Genomic DNA, 22346 nt, shown 5'->3' with positions numbered 1-22346 from the left:
GTTTTTAGAAAGGTATCTAAGTATTTCAGTTTTGTTACTGCTAATTTAAATGATATTGTGTTTTTGATTTTAAATTTCAATTGTCCCTTGCTGATATATGAGAAACAAATTAACTTTTATGTCAATCTTGTATTCTATAACCTTGTTATAATTTTCTATAATTGCATATTAGTTCCATTACCTTTGATTTTTACATTTATTTCTTTAGCAAACTATTTTCACTTGCCTGAAAGACTCATGTTCTTTCTAGCTTGAAAGCATTTACACATCCTCTAATCTGAACCTGAAACGAAGTGCTTTGCTCTCTGCTTCGTTCTATTCCCTTTGCCCTCTTTCAGAGCTTTTCTTGGTACTACCTTAGAGAAGATTTTTCTCAATATAAAAAGATAACACAAATATTCCATTTATATGTCTTCATAATACCCCAAATGTCTTCTGTCTGTCTGACAATTAGCTACTGTCATAAATATATGCCTATCATCCTTATCAGACTATAAGCTTGTTCAGGCAGGTGTTATGCTTCTTCTGTACATTATCAGCCTCTCACCCATTTTCTTAGTATACACTACACAGACTTTCACTGTCTATTGACACATTAAGTCACACCAAATTTTTGCATGCAAGCATGTCTTCCCCACCGAAATAATTTTGAAATTCTCTAAGGACAACATAATATCATTTGTTTTTCTTTTTCTTTCTGAGCTTTGCCAATTCTAACAGTCTTGAATTTTCTAAAGTCTTTGAATTTTCAATACATCAAATAAATATTATTTTCACTTAATCCACAAATACATCTCAACTCTTCTCAACCCTAATGTTGCCAAGACCAGAAAAGAAAATGTTAACGTTTTTGTCATATTCTTTTCCTTCGTTTTTCTCTCCTTTAAATTAAACGCTTTCGAGTTCCAACTTATGATACCAGTATGATTAAAACTGTCAAATGTAGCACGACTATCTAGCTATGGTGGTGGAAGACATTGCCTTTGTTAATTCAATATATGTTTTAAATACATGAGTAATTATTGCATTATAAAGCATAATTGTTGTTTTCTCACAGCCAGAAAGAGTAGAGCACAAAGGATGGTAAACCTCATCAGTGTGATGGATTTCTTGTCATCCAGAAAGTGTATTTGAACAGTGTTAAAATCATGACAGGATTAATGTGTGCCATGGCTACACTTGACATTCATTTATTTATTGTTATTGAATGTACCCGTGTTTTTCTTTCCTAGTTTTAAGGGTTACATTGTAGTCTATGTACTGTATTAGGGGTAACATTCCCAGTTTTGAAAACAAAGACATGTAAACCATAATCTTCTTCAATATTCACTTTTTTCTGCAAAGTTTAATCCAAGAATCTTCTTGAATATTGTTTGGTTTTTCTTTAATTATACCATTGTAGAAATAAAATAGATGAGCATTAGAGAGAAAAACAGGAAAAAATACATGCCTCATATATATTCTATATAAATTAACCCATGTTTTGGCAAATGTTCAGATGTGTAATGAGTTACTGAACCTGCCATAATTCTTTTTCCATTTATATATTAGATACTCACTACTGTTAATGTTAATTATTCAGTGTCTTCTGTAATCTACATGCAAATAATATCAATTAAAATCAGAAAAAATATATTAGCCCTTTTTTTCAAGGGACTATAGACAGCGGAGAGAGAAGGACGAATTAATGTGATAAACTGTCCGACAGAGTTATGAGCAAAGTGTCTGGGACAGGAAGGATTCCTAACCTGACTGATGCAGTGGAGTATGGAGGAGGAGATGCTTCTAGATGTAGTCATACATGATGTGCTTTGAGTTCATACAGTCATGCAAGTCTCCTTCCATTGCCCATGCAAAATATTATACCAAGATTAAATCTTGAAATAACCCTGATAAGAATTTAGAGATTTCTAAATTCAAGTTTTCTAGCATTTAAGTTATTGAGTTCTGTAAGTGACTACTTTGAGCTATTATATGTAGTCCACAAAGATTCAGCATTGTTGATACTTATATTTGACTAGATTTAATGAAAAAATATGTACACCTGCTATTTTCAAAGCATTACGGCAGAGTTGAGAAGACAGAACGTGTGGTGGCAATGATTTTGCCTCTTACTTTAGGCATAAAATCCAATGGGAGAATTTCTCCTGGCTAACCTCAACTTGCTTATTGATAGGAAAAGGTAGGAAAATTAGTTTAACATTTAGTTTTTCCTTACTGATTGCATATTTTATTTAATTATTCAATAGGAATAGTCTTCGTAGCAGATATTTGAAATAAACAAGTTTGTTTCTAGAGCAAAATACAAACCAAAATGTCACAAGGTTTGTAAAATGGCTGAGCACACTTTCTAACTTACTATCTAGTTTTAACACCTACTTTGCAGCTGCACTACTGAATTTATTTTTAAAAAGTGAGGGTCTTTCGATAGGATAGAGGACACTGCAAGTATAATTTGTTAAATGAAACCTTGCTGAGGTGAGGGCAGTACTCCTGGGGTGCTGCTAAATAGAGACAGCATGGCAGCTGCCCTTCCTTGCCATGGTAATAACAGGATTCTATTCTTAATGGTAACATTGGGATGACTGACAGCAGCTCTGGACTAATGCCTCAGAGTGACTACCTCTAGCTCCAGGAATCCAGGAAATGGGACCTAGTTGCTGCTGGCATTATTGTCATTATTAGCCAATAATTGTTACTCAACTATGTGGGCAAAATATTTTACTGACTTGTAATTATTTCTAAAACTGTAATTGTCAGTAAGTTAGGTAAAAGAAAAATCTTAGAAAAAAGTTTATACCGTTTGAAAAAAATCAGTTTTAAACTAAGTTACATTTTAGTTTAAAAAAGCTTTGATTATTATGAAAGTACTGATTTGGAGAGGGATGAAAAAAATATCACTCATGGTCAATTCATTTTCTTCCACAGCACTCATTCAGTAAATGTCACTGATTTCATAATGTGGAAGGGAGGTAGCTGAGGAAGATCACCACAGGACTGACAGCTATACCATAAGAGGAAAGACTCACTGGGGCCAGGGGAGAGAACCTGATTCAACATAAACTTTACTTATTTAACAACAGTGTAGAGAAGAGACTGCCAAGAGAAGTTGCTGGAAGCAGGTGACCCATGAGGACACTGGTACATTTTCTTGATGAAGAAGTCAGACCCGCAATGGAGCTGTGGCAGTGCTAAGGCTAAGAGCTCATAGTTTAGAAAGACGAGTAATATCATTAATAAGGTAAAATTCATGAGGAAAATTAAAAAAAATATATATGACTCTATTGTTTTGAGCTGAGTAACAGAAAAAATGTCAAGAACATTAATGATGAGAGATAATATACAAACAAGCAGTGGCCAAAATGTGTAGACTAACAGAACCAGGACCCCAAATCTGCAGCAGTTAAGAAGCCAAGCCGCAATCTTTGCAGCAATTAGCCTCAATGGCCAAGACTTGATAAACAGTAGACAGCTTCCCTATTTTTGGCCCAAGTAGGGACTAACTGAAAAAGCTAAATATGCTGCTCTAAAAAAAAAATCACGTAAAAATCTTACTTCTAGTTAGCTGTCCTCCAGCTTTCTCGTGCAAACACCCTCCAGTCAGGGCAAACCTGAATCCTTCCCCTTTTCCCACAATATAGCTATCCCATTCCTCTTCCTGCCTTTGACTCTATACCATGGCAAGTGGTGAGGGCCTAACTCTCCACAAGCTCTGAAAAAATAGTTGTTGCTCGTTCTCATTTGGGTAATCCTTGTGTATTTCCACTGCAGAGGAAAGTAGTGGAGTTTAAGAAAAAGAATTCAAGGTAATGAGGTCACTTTTAGATTTGAGCAGGTGTCGAACAGACAATGGAATATTCGGTACAGTATTCTGAAGAGGAGAAACTACGCACCGCTGCGCCACTCCAATTCACATTATTCAGTAGGCTGAGGAAAAATGATTAGCGAAGTGAAACGAACAAACAAAAACCACTGTCCACGGGGCGGTAAAAGATTAGCATTGTTAAAAACACAGAATGCACCGAGCCATCAAGGAGACGATTTTACTCAGGCTGCTGCAGTTGGCAGAACTTTTCTTAACCACGAATATGTCAAAAACGGCAAAACGTCTCGGGTTTTATAAAGGCAACCGAACAAGGAAAGTATTCGTGAATGTCAGGGAATCGAGAGGGAATACGGAGACAAGTCTTATTTCAAATGTATGAGGGGCTGGAAGTTGCTCCTGCTCAGCTCTTTCCATTTGGTAAGCTAAATATAAAAACAGAATTTCTTGCTTACCTAGTAACCTCTCCACAAAAGGAGAAGATAGAGAAAAAAGCTGTATTATTCAATAAGCATTAATCCAGAATGTGATCCACTTCACAATCTGCTAATAATTATAAAGACAGAAAGGAATCCCCTTGTTATACAGCCAAGCAGATATAATTAGAATACATACATATTCTCAAGACAAACAATAACTTGTCCTCATGTTAGAGGATTGATGGTACAATTTGTTACATGTAGTTCATCCTAAATCCAATTGATAATGGGATGGAGCATCTGTGTTGGCTAGGTTTAATCCAAAGGAAAAATAAGCTTGTCAAACTTAGGTCCTATTATGAAGAAAACTGGAAAACGTGGAAGTTATCTTCCTTGAGGTATACATCTCAAAAGAAATGTTCTCTAGGTCTTAAAGCTGGTAAGATGTTTATTTAGCTTTTAAAAAGATTTACATACATTTTAAAGAGACAGAGAGCGGACTTACATGTTTTCTAAGATAAATGCTCTAAGAAGGGGAGCGGGGATGAGTTTCTTCCTTCTTGTTAATAGGCTTCATTTTCTTTTCTTTCTTGATGTGTATCTACCCTTGCAATGCTTCCTTACCCCTCCCTAGGAGTGCTCCATCCCAATTTCTTCATTTATTCAGTGGGGATAATGATATCAACCAAACTATGTTTTTGTGATGATTAATTGAACTTGTACATGAAAACAATTAAAACTGTGCCTAGCACGTAAAAAATTTCTGAATAAAGTTTCATTAATGAGAAAGTAATCAAATTGTATATGTATGAATTCAGAAGAAGTTAAGCTATTATTTATATATTATTTATGTAGTTAATACTAAACTTGATAAAATAGCAAATAAAACAGGTCTGTAGCAAGCAACACATTTTTCTCTAATTGAAAAAGAACACAGAAGCCCAGTGACTGGTGACTGAAATTGAGAAAATACTTTTCTGGATTATATTTCTGAAGATACTGATAAGGCAGCACTGGGAAAAGAAGAGCATGGTCCCTTCAAATAATACAGAAGGTGGGAAGGGGTCTCTGGCTAGTGCCCATGCCCAAGGACCTGGCTGAGGACAGGCACTCCTGCCTCAGTGCCCAAATGCTGCATTTCCAGCCCCACGGCCTGCCCATCTGTGTGCTCCACTACAGGCTTGAGCAGCGAGCAACTTTTCTCGTTTCAATACTATGTCAATGTACTTGTTTTTCAAAGTAATAGAAACTCATCTATTTGAGCAGAGGAATAGAGAAACCCAACACGAATACACCAAAAAAAGAAGAATGCTATTTTTTCCTAAGGTTTGAGAAATACCCTTACTTGGTGAGAGTAAATCATTCAATGGGATGCCAAATTTAATCCTTTTAAATTAACTTTGTACTTTAAAACACCGCTTTAACTCCTGAAAACTTATGCATTCACAAGCAGCAGTTCGAAACTAATGGTTTTCATTTAGAGGAGAGCTCCCTCCCTGAAGCCCAGAAGAAGTAAGAATTAGGTGGAACTAGGAAGAACAACATTACTTATGGAAATGAACACAGTATTCGAACACATCAGGTGATGTGAGAAATAAATAGGCAATATGGCCCAAAGCAAACCATTGTTCTTGGGGGTTGGGATAAGAGCTCATGATGGGTGAGTGAGGCAGTTTGGGGACATGTGAGAAACCCAGCAAGAAACATGAGTCTGATCAAAAGACCCCGTTTAGATCATTAGAACTGGAACAACACTGCTAATGGTACAGGAGACACTTCGCTCTGCAACACAAAATGGTTTGCCTTTAAAGTTGTACAAAACAAAACAACTCAACCAAAATAATGACTTTCTAACTAATTAAAAACAAAACTTGTTATCCTCTTTAAGGGTGCTTAAGAAATTTTAATTGGAAACTGCAAGTCTTCTAACATCTGTTAGATGTTTTGCCAAATGTATCAAAATGAGAGTTGCTATAACCTTTCTTCTTACACATTTTAATGTCTTCAAACACAACAGTGCACATATTTCCTGAATTTCTTCATATTAAATGAGCTCTCAATTAAAACTATTTTAAACAGTTCGTTTCACAATATTCTGGAACTGCTCCTTTCTGTGGTAAAAATTATTTTAATTAATACTTATTCTCTATTTTCAAAATATGAGAAAAAAAATCATGTTTCCTTGAGAAAAGTTAGTCTGTTTTTTTTTTTTTTTCAGATGTTATCCTAATTTATATGTGGCAGGGTAAACAAATATAACATAAATGAACAGTTTTTTCAATAAAGTATTTAAAGCTTAACAATAATTAGACAATAAGAATTTGTTGATTTATTTACTTTTGGTGTTTAAAAGGTATTATATATTGAATTATCAACATAAGGTATTATCTGCTTGTTTGGTAAGAATCTTACTTCTTTCTGATATCTAATGTTACATGGACATATTCATCCTTAAACAATATGTTTTTTTTTAAATCCAAGAAAGAATAGCTATTACTTAATCTTCATTTTAAGAAACAGAGTTATAATTTATTGCTAACAGCACTGTCCATCTTTCTGAATTTGAAAATGCTTTTATTTTCTAGAACTCAACACAAGTTAAGTGACTGGAAAGTAATGATCACAATTCATCTCTTGCATCATATTCAAATCCATAAGTCTCTACTCTAGGGATAAAATGATTTTGTTACATGAACTGCTAGAGAAAAATGGAGGAAGGCTTTTTACCACTGTTTACTTAACTAACACACTACATAGACTGTTACTCTCTATTTCCTCTCTAAACATACTACTCAGCAGACTCACATGGTAAAGTGTTTGTGGTGTTTGTGGCTTTGGGGGATACACTATAGAATTTTCATTCTTCTGGAATTAAATTTTGCTGCCCTCAAATTAATGACAACTGTTCACTAAGTTATATATACTAGTTATACTCATAGCACTTACATATCACCAGAGAAATATGAGAGCAAAATGAGAGTAATCTCTTTAGGCCTGAACGCTTTGAAAATATTTTGTTTGAAAAGGTCTTATGAATTCAGTTTTTTTATACAAATATTTTGCAAATTCACTTTTCAAATGACAGTAACAGTAGAAAATTTTATGTGAAAATCTAGAAGGAGGGTGCATTCATTCTGATTTATGTCATTATGTTTTTATTTTATATAAAAGAGGTTAAAGAACAATTATTAAGGTGGGTACAGCTGTGTTTTCTGTTAGAGAAACAATGCTAGCCTGCAAGGTGGAGCCATAGTTGCAGAAATGTCCTTGACACTATATCAAAATATTGTCAGTGAATATCAACAAAAAGCTAAGTCATTAATTTAACTACATGATTGCTACTTTCAAAGCATTCTGTCTTAAATTAGTCAACTTAAAGGATGGTTGCATCACAGGAGAAGGCCTTTCAGGCATGAGATGACGAGCCCACTGTGCAGACTTAAACAAGCACAGTATACAAACAGGTGCTTTGGTGACGGAACATATGTTAAGTGTCACATTTCACCACCCACTTGTAGGTATTCAGTAGGTGCCTACCACATAGTACATAGATATGCTACAGGTGTGGAGATAAAATGACAAGGAAAGAAGTATTTTTATGAAAAGTAGGAACTTAAAAGCCCTAATTGAATTTGGTTTATTGTTTAGTATAATACTGACCGAATGGAGGGTTAGAGGTTAGAGATTGTAAATGTGCTCATGAACCATGAGCGAGATGACGTCTTGTTTGATGTCTGGCATGTAAAAAGCATAGATGTCATCACTTTTTCTCTTATAACAAGAAACATGGTGCAGACTGAAAATCAGTTACTCTTCTTGGACATAGGAAAGAACTGGAGTTCTACTGCAAATTGTCACTCTGAAATCTGGGGAGACAGGCGGATCCAGAAAGTCACAGCTGAGATAAGCTAAACTGGAGCAGATGCTGCTGGAGCAGTAAGCTGATAAACACTCCGAAATGGTGATTTTGAAGATTCTATCATAATGACCCGGAGACTGAGTGTGGGCTAGCTTGAAAGTAAAAAACTACTCTGGGCCACAGTTTTAACAGAATCCTCAAACATCCTAGATATGACCTCCAGGAACACTTCCAGTGTCTCACAGTAAAAGCCAAAAAACCTTGTCATTTAGTAGGAGGAGGGGAAAAGTAACAATTGTCAACTATGAGTGTCCAGAGCATTCATCTTAATAAAGACCTAATCTCCCCGGGCAAAGACTTTCCAGAATCTAATCCCACCTGGAGGAAGGATCTTTCTCTGACCCCAGTTCCCTCTAGTTTGCGTATTTTGCTTGCGGGTTTGAAGGAAAGCTAAGAAATTCTTATGAAAGCAATGACCCAGGGACCTAAGCTTGCTGGAAAACTGAGACTTAAGAATAAGATTATATAATTTCTACTCCCCAATATCTTACCGTCACAAAAAATAGGGCACCAGTATAACAGTGGATTACAATTTAAATTTCTAGAGTGCATAAGTCTACGCAGAAGTTTGTAACAAAGCACATGTAATAAAAATAGAGAAAAAGAAAAAAAAAAAAATTGAAGGCTTTGACCAGCTACAGAAAACATTAAACACTGCCCAACTGCTGGCTAGCTAACATATGACCTCACACTAAGGACCTACTTACTTTAGTTCTTACTGCCATTGTGTTTGGCTTTCAATAAAACATTATAAGGATGCTAAAAGGCAAGAAAAACAGCCTAAACAGACCAAGCAAGCACGAGTACCAGATTCAGATATGATGGGGGTTTGGGAATGATTAGATTGGGGATTTAAAATAAGGGTGATTAATAAGCTATGGGCTCCAAGGCAAAAACAGACAAGAAATAACAGAATAATGTAAACAGAGAGATGGAAATGCTATGAATTAGTCAAAAAAAAAAAAACTGCTAGAATTTTTTTTAAAACCTTGTACCATAAATGAAGAAAATGTTTGAAGAGTTCGTCAGGAGACGATACATGGCTGATGAATGGATCAGTGAGCGTGAAGCGAGGTGAATAGGAACTTCCAGCACTGAAAGAAAAAATGTTTAAAAGCAGAACACAACACCCCAAAACTGTGGGAAATTTTCAAAAGTTGTAACAAATGTATAAGTGGAACATCAGAAAAGATAAAGAGACAATGGGATCTAAGAAATATGTGAAGCAGCAATGGCTAAGAATTTTCCAAAATTAATTACAGATAAAGACTGTAGATCTAAGAATCTTACAGAACAAGTAGGATAAATTCCAAAGACTACACCTAAAACTGTATTCAAACTGCACAAAACCAAAAACAAAATGGGAATCTTCTAAGAAGCCAGGGGTAGAGGTCAGTGAAAACACTTACTTGTAAAATAAATAAATAAATAAATAAATAAACACAAGGATAAGAATTACAATAGATTGCTTGTGAAAATGAGGCAAGCAAGGAGAAACTGGAATAAAATCTTTAAATTGTTTAACTTTTTTTAAAAAATGGAATTGTATATCCAGTAAAATCATCCTTTTAAACTGAATAAATACCATCTCAGACAAAAAGAGGAAAGAAAGACTATTTATTGCCAGCAGTAAAAAAATTAAAAGAAAAAAATTCAGGAAGAAAAAAAAATCATATATATATATATAACTTGGATCTATTGGACGTGAATCAAGAGATTTCTCTTAACAGAGGAAAACAACAAAGAAGAAACAAAATGTCAAAGAAAAACTTAATTTTCATATTCCTAATTTTAAATAGTGTTCATTTAAAGCAATAATAGTCACACTGTACTGAGTCATTATAGTTTATGGTTAAGCAAAATGAATGACAGCAACATCAAAAGGAATGAATAAAGGAATTGAGGATATTCTGTTTTAAGATGCCCATCCTATATATAAAGTAGTAGAGTGATATTTAAAGGTACAACTTGGTAGTTAAAAGTGTATATTGCAAACTCTAAAATAATCACTAATTTATTTTAAAGGAAATGATAATTTATATACTAAAAGAGAATATTAAATCACATATAATGCCCAACTAAAACTAGAAAAAAGATAAAGAGAAGAAAGAAGATTTAAAAAAAAAAACAGCAACAAATAGGTTAGGTCCAACTCTGTGTCAATAATCACTTTAAATGTGGTTAGTTTAAATGCTTAAATTTAAAGACAGAAATCTTTTGAGTGAATATAACACCAAGATGCATATATATGTTCTGTGCAAGAAACTCATTGTAAAGGTAAAAAGTTACATAGATTAAAAGTAAAAAGATTTTAAAACATAGCATATTTGTAAAGAGAAAGCTGGATAATTTGTTACTTTCACAGAAAAATAAAAAGAAAAAATTAAAAATTAAAAGAATGCTGGATGATTTATGTTACTTTCATACAAATCAGACTTTAGAAAAGTATCAGCCATATAGAGGGTCATTACATTGTAATAAATAATTTCTCTAGGAATACATAAGTATACTAAATGTGTATGAACCGAACACAGAGTTTCAAAATATGTGCAGGGGAAATAAGAAACTGATATAACTAAAAGTAAAAACTTCCAAACCACTATTATAATTGAAACCTTCAATACCATTCTTTCAATAATTTATAGACATACAAGGTAGAAAATAAGTAAGGATATAGTTGACATGAAGATCACTATCAGATCTAATTAACATTCAGGAAATACTAACTCCAACAAAATCAGAATATACATTCTCCTCAAGGTAGCATGGAATATTCACCAAAGTTTGACATACTGGGCCATAAGGCTCACCTTCACATATGAAAGAAAAATAGAAATCATACAAAGTATATTACCAGACCACAATTATATTAAACTAGAAAAATAGCTGGCAAAAATAGCTAGAAAATCTCCAAATATTTGAAAATTCTAAAACACAGTTATAAATAACATATAGGTCATATAAGACTCAAAATGTATTTTAAAAAACTGAACTAAGCAAAATGAAAATGCAATTTAAAATTTAATAGTGTAATACTGCAAAATACAGTATTTATAATACTGTGAAACAAAGTTTAGGAGAAATTAATAACATTAAATGTGTATGTAAGAAAACAAGCAAGATCTAAACTCAATGATGCAATACAAGCTTCTGTCTTTGAGAATTAAACAGGGTAAAGCAATATAAACCTAAAGCAAGCAGAAAAAAAAAGAAACAACAAACACAAACTAAAGCAAAAACCAAAAAAATCCAAACAACAATTAGACATCACCTAACACAAGTCAGGATGGCTACTATTAAAAAGCCAAAAAAGGGGCTGGGCGCAGTGGCTCACGCCTGTAATCCCAGCACTTTGGGAGGCCGAGGCAGGTGGATCACGAGGTCAAGAGATCGAGACCATCCTGGTCAACATGGTGAAACCCCATCTCTACTAAAAATACAAAAAAAAAAAAAAAAAAAAAAAATCAGCTGGGCATGGTGGTGTGTGCCTGTAATCCCAGCTACTCAGGAGGCTGAGGCAGGAGAATTGCCTGAACCCAGGAGGCGGAGGTTGCGGTGAGCTGAGATTGCGCCATTGCACTCCAGCCTGGGTAACAAGAGCGAAATTCCATCTCAAAAAAAAAAAAAAAAAAAAGCCAAAAAAATTCCAGATGCTAGCGAGGTTTCAGAGCAAAAGAAATGCTTATACACTGCTGGTGGTAATGTAATTAGTTTAACCACCGTGGTAGGCAGTGTGGCAATTCCTTGAAGAACCACAAACAGAACTACCATTTAACCCAGGAATCTCTTTAGTGGGTATATACCCTAAGGAATAGAAATCATTCTACTAAAAAGACACATGTATATGTTCATTGCAGCACTATTCACAACAGCAAAGATATGGACTCAACCTAAATGCCTATCAACTGTAGAAAGGACACATAAAATGTAGTAAATATACATCATGGAATACTAATACTATGCAGTGTAAAAAGTGGGAATGTGTCCTCTGCAGAAACACAGATGGAGATAGAGGCCATTATCTTTAGAAAACTAACCCAGGAACAGAAAACCAAATGCTACACATTCTCACTTATAAGTGGGAGCTACATGATGAGAACTCTTGGATACAAAGAGGAGAACAATGGACACTGGGGCCTATGTGAGATGGCAGGTGGGAGGAGATCAGGAAAAAGTACTCAGGTACCAGGCTTAGTACCTGGGTGATGAAATAATTTGTACAGCAACACCTCCTGTCATGAGTTTACCCATACAACAAACCTGTACATGTAACCCTTGAATCTAAAATAAAAGTTTAAAAAAAGGAACCAGGTATATAATAGAGAAAAATTAACAATATCAAAAGTTGTTTTTTCAAAAGATTAATAAATTGGTATACCATACAGGATTAGCAAAAAATAAATAAAGAAAAAAAATGAAAGAGAAAGAGAAGACACAAATTACTAATACTGGAAATAAAACAGGGTATTTACTACTGATCTCAGTCATCAAAAGAATAATGAAGTAATACTGTTAATAAATTTTTTTGCTACTAATCTGAAAATGTAGACAAAATGGCCCATTTCCTTGAAATGCACAAACTACCAAACTCATGCAAGGAGGAAGAAAAAAATCTGAATAGGCTGCATCTATTTAAAAAGTGAATCAATTAATTACCTTCCAAACAAAGTGCCACACCCAGTTGCATTCACTGGAAAAATAACACCAGTTCACTACAATTTGTACTGGAAAATAAATGCAAAAATTCATGTTTTAACTCATGAATCCAGCATTACTCTGATACAAACCAAGATAATCTATTGCAACCAGTGAAAAGTGCGCTGGGCGCGGTGGCTCACGCCTGTAATCCCAGCACTTTGGGAGGCTGAGGCGGGTGGATCATGAGGTCAAGAGATCGGGACCATCCTGGTCAGCATGGTGAAACCCCATCTCTACTAAAAATACAAAAAATTAGCTGGGCATGGTGGCGTGTGCCTGTAATCCCAGCTACTCAGGAGGCTGAGGCAGGGGAATTGCCTGAACCCAGGAGGTGGAGGTTGCGGTGAGCTGAGATGGCGCCATTGCACTCCAGTCTGGGTAACAAGAGCGAAACTCCGTCTCAAAAAAAAGAAAAGAAAAGAAAAGTGCAGAGCAATACCTCTCAGGAATATAGATGTAAAAATCCTGAGTCAATTCACTGCAGATTGTATACTACAATGTATAAATATAATTATCCATCACAACCAATTGGAATTTATTCCAGGTATGCAAGGTTGGTTCATTTTCTAAAATTCAATGATTATAATCAACATCATAAACCAAAAAAAAAAACAACAAAAAACAATTCATATGATATCAATTGGTACAGAAGTATTTTAAAAAATTGAATCCCCATTCATGTTAAGATCCCCAAACAAACTGGAAATATAGAGGAATTTCCTCAAGTTGATTAAAAAAGGAAACACAGAAAAGCTGTAACTAACATTGTATTAATGTGAGAGTAACCAGACACACTTTTTCTTAGATTATGAATAAGCCGAAGATGTTCTTGCACACCACTCCTATCCAACACTGTCTGGAAGTCCTACATAGAGTAATGGAAAAAATAAATCTATATGGATTGAAAAGAAAGAAAGTAAGCCATCTTTGTTTGAGACAATATGATTGTCTATACGGAAAATCTCAAAAAATCAACAAACCCTTCCAAAACTAATAAATGAGTACCACAAACTTAGATGTTACAAGGCTAATATTCAAATCAATTGTTTTTCTTTATTCCATCCATAAACAACTGAAATTTAAAATAAAATTAAACAAATTTACAATAGAACTTTTACCCTTCAGTGAAATAAGTATTACATATTAAAATATCGCAGGATCTTTATTCAAAAAATTTCAAAACTTTATTGAAAGAAGTTAAAGATATAAATAAATGAAATGTTTCATTTATGGAATACTCAAAGTATTTAGATGTCAGCTTATCCAAATATTATTTATAGATATAGAATAATCCCAATATTAATCTTGCAAAGTAGTATCTACATGTTGACAAACAGACCCCAGCATTTGTAAAGAAAGGTCAAGACCTGGATTAGCCAATGCAATATGGAAAGTCAAACAAACTTCACAGACCCAAATTCAAAATACAATTTCAGTGGTGTGGTAATCAAGGTAGTATGGTATTAGCAAAAGTACCGACACATAGATTACTAAACATTCTCCCAGAAATAGACTTACACAAATGTAGTCAACTCATTTTTAACAGAGGAAAAAGGACAGTCTTTACAACAAATGTGCTGGAACTTTAAAAAAAAGAAAAAGTAGAAAAACACCTTGTATCTTTCACAAAAATTAACCCCCAACCTGACATAGATGTAAGTGTAAACTGCAAAACTAAAACCACTAGAAGAAAACAGAGGAAAAAAAAATAGGGGACCTTGATTTTATGATGAAACTTTTAGATATAACACGGAACAATAAGAAATAAATTAAAACTTCTCTATGAGAGGCACTATTAAGAGAATGAAAAGATAAGGCAAAGGCAGAGAAAAATATTTGCAAGATATCTATCTGATAAAGGATTTGTTTCTGAATTTTACAAGAACAATAAGAAAACAATAATCATTTTTTTCAAATGGGCAAATTTCTGCACAATCAACTCACCAAACAAGAAACACAGATTGCAAATAGACACATAAAAGGGTGTTCAGATATTTTTCATAAGAAAATTGCAAATTAAACCAACCATGATATATGTTTACATACCCATTAAAATGGCCAACAATCCTGCACGATCTGCACATGTACCCCAAAACTTAAAGTATAATAATAAAAAAAAGGAAAGAAAAGAAAATCCCACTTTTTGAGGAAAAATTCAAGCCTGCTCCAGAAATTTGCAGAAGTAATGAGGAGCTGAATGTTAATCACCAAGACAAGGGAAAAAATGTCTCTGGGGCATGTCAGAGTCTTCATGGCAGCCTCTCCCATTACTGGTCCACAGGACCAGGAAGAAAAAATGGTTTTGTGGGCCAGGCCCAGTGTTCCTGTGCTGTATGCCACTCCAGCTATGACTAAAGGGGGGCAAGGGTACAGCTCAGGCCATGGCTTCATTGGGTGCAAGATCCAAGCCTTGACAGCTTCCACGTGGTGTTGAGCCTGCGGGTGCAAAGAAGTCAAGAATTGAGGTTTGGGGACCTCCACCTAGATTTCAGAAGGTATTTGGAAATGTCTGGAGGTCTAGGCAGAATTTCGTTCCAGGGGTAGCACTCTCATGGGCAGTGTGGAAGGACAATGTGGGGTCAGAACTCCCACACAGAGTGTGTACTGGGGTACTGTCTAGGGGAGCTGTGAGAATAGGGCCACTGCCCTCCAATCTCAGAATGGTAGATCCACCGACAGCTTGCACCATGCACATGGAAAAGCCACAGACAGTCAATGACAGCCTATGAAAGCAGTCAGGAGGGGATCTATACCCTGCACAGCCACAGGGGTGGGGCTGCCCAAGACCATGAGAACCCATTTCTTGCATAAGCATAACCCGGATTAAGACATGGAGTCAAAGGAAATCATTATGGAGCTTTAAGATTTGACTGTACCACTAGATTTCAAACTTTCATGGGGCTTGTAGCCCCTGTTTTAGCCAATTTCTCCCATTTGGAATGACCGTATTTACCCAATACCTGAACCGCCATTGTATTTAGGAAGTAACTAACTTACTTTTGATTTTACAGGCTCATAAGCGGAAGGGACTTGCCTTGTCTCAGATGAAACTTTGGACTTTAGACTGTGGACTTTTGATTTAATGCTGAAATGAGTTAAGACGTTGGGGTACTGTTGGGAAGGCATGATTGGTTTTGAAATGTGAGGACAAGAGATTTGGGAGGGGCCAGGAGCAGAATGGTATGGTTTGGCTCTGTGTCCCCACCCAAATCTCACCTTGAATTCCTATGTGTTGTGGGAGGGACTTGGTGGGAGGTAACTGAATCATGGGGGCAGGTCTTTCCCATGCTTCCTTATGATAGTGAATAAGTGTCAAGAGATCTGATTATTTTAAAAAGGGGAGTTTTCCTGCACAAGCTCTCTTCTCTTGTCTGCCGCCATGTGAGATGTGCCTTTTAACTTCCCTTTGATTGGGAGGCCTCCCCAGCCATGTGAAACTGTAAGTCCAATAAACCTCTTTCTTTTGGGGAAAAAAAAAAAAAAAGACTGAAATCCAAAGATGTGCAACAACAGAAATTACCATTCATTGCTGTTGGGAATGTAGAATAATACAACTACTTTGGAAGAAATTTTAATGCTTTCTTATAAATCTAAAGAAACTTTTACTATAGGATGCAGCAATCATACTACTAGGTGAATGTCAAACTGACTGGAACACTTTCTCTATACAAAAACCTAAATGCAAAGGTGTATTTAAAAAACTAGAAGCAACCAAGATATTATTTGATTGGTGGCTGGAATAAAAAGCACTCTGGTACAAATGTACAATGGAATGTCATTTACCAATAAAAATAAATCAAACCAAAAAATATATGAATGAATTTTAAATGCATATTGCAGAGTGAAAGAAACCATATGAACAGGCTACATAAGACTTCTACTACATGAAACCAGGCAAGTGTCAAGATCCATTGAACTTTACAGAGAAGAGTGAACCCTAATATATGCAACTAAGTAAAATCATTTGGGAGGTGGAGGCTCTCACTTTGGAATGAAGAATGTTATGAATTATGAAAACACTTTAACTGTATTACAATGTGTAAAACAAGTTCACTGAAGAGAACTGAGGCAAAAGGTACTGGCCTACCTACATAACTTTGGAAATGAGTGGATTCCTTAACAAAGATAAAAGAGGTTGTATAGAACATTTACTCTGCTTGATGAATCCCTTCTCAGGGGATATGGGTTAAAAATTCTGACTCTGCTATGCATGTATACTTGAATTTATCAGTTCTGTAAATTAGTGTTGTATGATGGGAGCCTGGGTTCTCACTAAGTGAGAGGTTACAGATAAGAAAGAAAAGGAGTCTAGAATATCCATGTGGTTGTGCATTACGGTTGGAGAGATCAATATGAGTTTACATTTAGTTTATTATAAAGACGTTTACATATAAAATAAGTATAGTTATGTGCACATACATATATTTTCGTGCTCAATATTCTGAGGATTTTTAGAAGCAACAGCTCGCCAACAGCACTGAGCACTCCTAATCCCCAGATCTTAGTTTCTAATATTATTTACCAATAAATGGAAACAGAGCTTTTGGCAAAACGGCTGATTCTAAGAAACTGTGTCAGGAAATATACAAGATGCGCCTGGAGCCTGAAAGAAATGTGTCAAGTGCACGAACTAAATAAGTCAAAGCCAAACAAACCAGAAATCCCAGCTATGATGGGAGTATACCGAGGGTATACAGGAATCAGCCAAAAGATGTCCCAATGGCAAAAGCTGGAAAAATCTTAGCAAATTGTAATATAACATTGATACTAATTAAAAAATAATTTTCCATATTGGTCATAACAGATAATTGAATAAATGAAAAATATAGTGGTGAAAGGACAAATCTCACCTGCAGAAGGGTTACTAATAATTTACGTAAATACACTGCTTTAAGGAGGTAAAACATGATTCTCCACTCCATAAGTGTGGGTTGTGCCTAATAACACATTTCCAAAGAGTACCGTATACAAACAGAGAGGAAAGAACAACCACCTCATAGTAGAGTAATTTGGCAATACTATCTCAGGTGATCAAGTCAACTTCAGCAGTGCTAACTCACGTCCACAGTATGTACCTGTGATATGTATGAGGCTATGGCTCCTTACCTCTGTCATCCTCCTCCCAAAAACCCAGTTTCATCATGAGAAAAATTAGATAAATACTAATCAAGGACATTCTGTAATATATTTGTCCAATATTCCTCAAACTATCACAATCATCAAAAACAAGGACAATGTGAGAAAACGTGTGAGCCAGGAGACTAAGGAAATGTGACTACTAAATATAACGGGATATTCTGATACAGGAAAAGAATATTACATAAAACTAAGAAAATCAGAATAAAGTATGGATTTTTGTTAATAATAACATATAACGATTGGTTAATCATGAAAAATGCCATGATTAACAATGTAAGATGTTAATAGTGGGAAAAGTGACGGTGAGGTGTATGGGAACTCTGTACTATCTTCTAAATCTTTCTGTAATTATAAAACTGTTCTAAAAATGCAGTTGATCAAAAACATGGTGAACCTAAAACTATAAAATTATGAATTATCAATGAGATATGATCAACATACTAAGTATATTAACATGAGAAAATGAATTATTAACAAATACACTGGGCTGGTTAAGAGCACAGATGTGAAAGATCAACTGCCTGCTTGTGTTTTAAACATTGCTTTATGAAGCTGGCTATGTTCCTTAGTCACTTTATACCTATTTCCTCAACTCTTAAGTGAGCTTAATCATAATAAATGTCTTAACATTAAAGAACTAAAATGTAAGAAATACTTAAAATCTTAATGAAATACAGTAAACCTCAAAAGTGCTACTTACACTCCTCACCAAGCTTCCCCTAAAGATACTATCTCACATAGCCAGGGTCCTATTATGGAAACTTGCAGATCGACATTAATACACCATTATTAACTAACCCACAACTAATTTGAATGTCACCAGTTTCCTACTACTGTCCTTTTCTTTTTGTCAACATTGCATTTTGCTATTGCGTCAATTCCGTTTCCTGTAATCCGTGATAATACATTAATCTTTTCTGTTTTTCTTTTTCTTTATCATTCTGACACTTTTGAAGACTAGTGGCTAGTTATTTTGTAAAATGCTTCTTAATTAGGATTTTTTGATGTCTTCCCATGACTACATTGAGTGTACATTTTTATAAGAATAAAAAAAAGTAATGTAGTGCTCTCCTCAGCCCATTACATCAAGAGAAAAAAGGTGCCTATCCTATTGATGTTAATTTTGATCACCCCGTAAATGTGTTGTCTGCCAGGTTTCCCCAATGTAATGTTATTATTTTTCTCTTATAATTAATAATCTTATGGAAAGATTCTTGGAGACTCTAATACTATCCTGTTTCTTCTTATATTTACTATCTATTGATAATTCTTACCCCCAATGCTCATTTATACTAATGGTTATCTAAAGATGTTTTTCCATTTCTATTATTTTTTCCACATTTATTAATCGAAATTCTACTGTAAAAACCTGTCCATTTCTCTAATTTATTATAAATTCAAATATTTGTTATTATCAGCTCTCCTTAGCATAAAACACTTGCTATGTACATCTCCCTGTTTGCGGTCATTGTCATTGGTTACTGTCAGGTCACATGAGATATTTAGAAGAAAATGTAATGATGCCCACACTAGAAAAAGGAAATTTTTACATGAAATTAGTATCAAATTAGCTAAATTTGAGAGCCATGGGACATTTGCAACTTAGCTAACTTTACGTTCATTACAGCAGTTGCTCTTTATTTACTTATTCAGTTAATATTTGTTGATGGCCTATTGTGAGTCAGACATTGGGATGATTCTGGGGACACAAACGTAGGGTCCCCAGGCAGCTTGCAGCCTCTTGTGGAAGACAGATATATATATATGTCTTCCACATATAAATTAATATGTCACATAAATAACTATGAAATTGTAATACAGCACATATCTAAATAGCATATAAGTACCTTACATATTGGAGATAAGATATACATAATGTTTCTAAGATAGAGGTGTAACCTAATCAAGACTACTAGAGACATTTTCACTGAAGTAAAAACAATCAAAATAAAATATGAATAATGAGTAAGTCTTAACTGGGTTTGAATATTAAAAAAAATCAGGACACAAATCACATAAAAAAGGCCCTGTGGATGCAATGTGATTTAACATTTTCTAGTTAAGAAGTAATAGAAAAATGTCTTATTATATGTAATTTTCTATTATACAGATATTTTTATGGAAACCAAAACAGGATAAGTAAAACATTCTAGAGAAAATGTTTCAGAGATTAACTGGAAGACTTTTAAATATACAATAACTGTACTTAGAATAAAGAATAAAAACTAATTTCTGATTAAAAACTGGTTAGCTGAAAATATTTTTCAACAATATGAAGCATGTGTATATGGTAATGTCTATCTTTAACAACACAAGAAAATGTCTCTTACCCATTCTCATAATGGTAAATTATGCCAGTGTGGTAAAACATAAAAGGCAAGTGTGTGTGTGTGTGTGTGTGTGTGTACATATATATATATATATTATAAAATATATTTGGAATGTTGGATTGACATAAATATTATTTGAATAGCTGATAGGATGGCATAACTGTCTTCTAGTATCTCCTCCTCCCACAATAGCTGCCTCTCAGAAGAAGTGAAAAGCTGAGGACTGATAAGGAGTTCTGCAGAAAGGTGACTGGACTTAAAACCCGTATTTACTATCAACAGCCTTCCCACTTACAATACATAATAATTAACATAACTTATTTTGCCTATTCAATAATTGATATAAAGTGATATTAAAAAAGAATGAAAGACAAAGTTTTATAATATGCATCGGTTTAAAAAGAAATTTAAAGACATTATATTTTCTAATAGATGCCTCTAAATAATATCAGGTATTGTTTCATAACTTACAGACACTTCTTTTTCAATAACATAATCATTATTTTGAAACTATGACAAAAACATTGTAAAATGTGTAAATCAAGGTAGAAAGAAAAAGAATGGCTGAAAGATTTTCAAAGTCAAGAAAAACAAAGGGAAACTTGCTTTGACATATTTTAAAACATGTTATAAATTCACATAAAGGGGGGTTGAATTTTATACAAAACAATGAAAAATTCAGTCGGTTAAAGCAGAAGTATCACTGAGGGAACTCCTTAAGCTAAGAAACTATTTGTAGAAAATTGTTGGTTTCATAAATTGCTGAAAAAATAAGAATTAGTTAAAAACTGCTAAGAGAAAAGAAAAACGATTTGAACACATAAACAAGGATAACCCCTACCCACCATTGCATGAGCATAAAACACATAGAGAACATGAAGAAAAAATTTGTCCCATCTCAGGATCAAGATGGATCCAATATCCATCAAACAATCAAAATAAGCCACAAAAATCTAAAAGGTAGTTTACTTTTCTTTCAATTTTGTACAATATTTAAAACAAATATAATAAAAATGTAAACAAATCAACAAAATTTTTATATAGATATAACAAATAATGTTAATACTCTAGGGAATTCTGAAAAACAATTTACTCCGATTTTCCTATGGGAAAGTTTATGATCAAAAAATCCACAAGAGAAGAACTGCAACTGCCGATAGCATATGACAAAAATTTCCAAATGACCATTGATCAAAACACATTATAGTATACAGGGAATGACATTCATTGCTGTGAGATACATGATAGCACAGATTAAATGACACTTTCATCTTGCCAAACAGAGAAAATGTTTTAGAAAATAGCATCCAGTACTCATCAGGGTATAATAAAATGTCCAGTTTCACAGCCCCAAAATAGCAAAGCACTATAACCTGTCTGCAGTACTGTTTTACAATATTTATCAAGTTATCTTCTTAAATACAGATCCTTTAATAGATGAACTCTAGGCATCGAAAGGAAGAAAATAATGAAGTTGTAAGTAATTAGTTATAAAAGAGAATGCTCAGTTCAGTGCTATTTTGATAGCAAAATATAAGAAATAACAAGAAAATAACATAGTAATGGTATAGTATATGCAGAAAAATATTTAGTTAATGCAAGTGTATTTAAATTCAAATTTGACGTAGGTATACAAATATGAAAGTGATATTTGAAAATGTAAATATTTACGAAGAATGAGAAAAGTGTTCAAAAATTTAAAATGTTGAAAAATACCATAAACATGAAATTGATAAAAAGAAAATATTTTCATTAATGGATGCTCTAATGCCTTTGATATTATCATGTGAAATAGTGTTTTATGAAAGAAAATATTGATTATTGGCATGACACTTAAATCCAATTCAATCCAATAACATGTTATATAATCTAAATTATGGAATATATATGTATATAAAATATTTTATATATGTTGCTATCTTGTAGCTTCTTTTAATAGTGAAGGTGTAATTGATAAAGTTACCTTTTTGTGTTTTTATCTGTTTTCTAAATTTGCTGTGTATTTTTCTAATTTTCTT

General features: G+C 34.1%; 1 protein-coding gene across 10 annotated transcripts in view; it reads right to left on the bottom strand.

Annotated features, from left to right (window-relative positions):
• Positions 1 to 22346, bottom strand: part of LOC144580101 (uncharacterized) — an 852895-nt gene that overhangs the window by 155968 nt on the left and 674581 nt on the right. The window lies entirely within an intron of this gene.

This window comes from Callithrix jacchus, chromosome 18 (assembly GCF_049354715.1).
Source record: "Callithrix jacchus isolate 240 chromosome 18, calJac240_pri, whole genome shotgun sequence".
Classification (NCBI taxonomy): Eukaryota; Metazoa; Chordata; class Mammalia; order Primates; family Cebidae; genus Callithrix; species Callithrix jacchus.
Note: the sequence above shows the minus strand (reverse complement) of the source record. Positions and strands in the feature narration are given on the sequence as shown.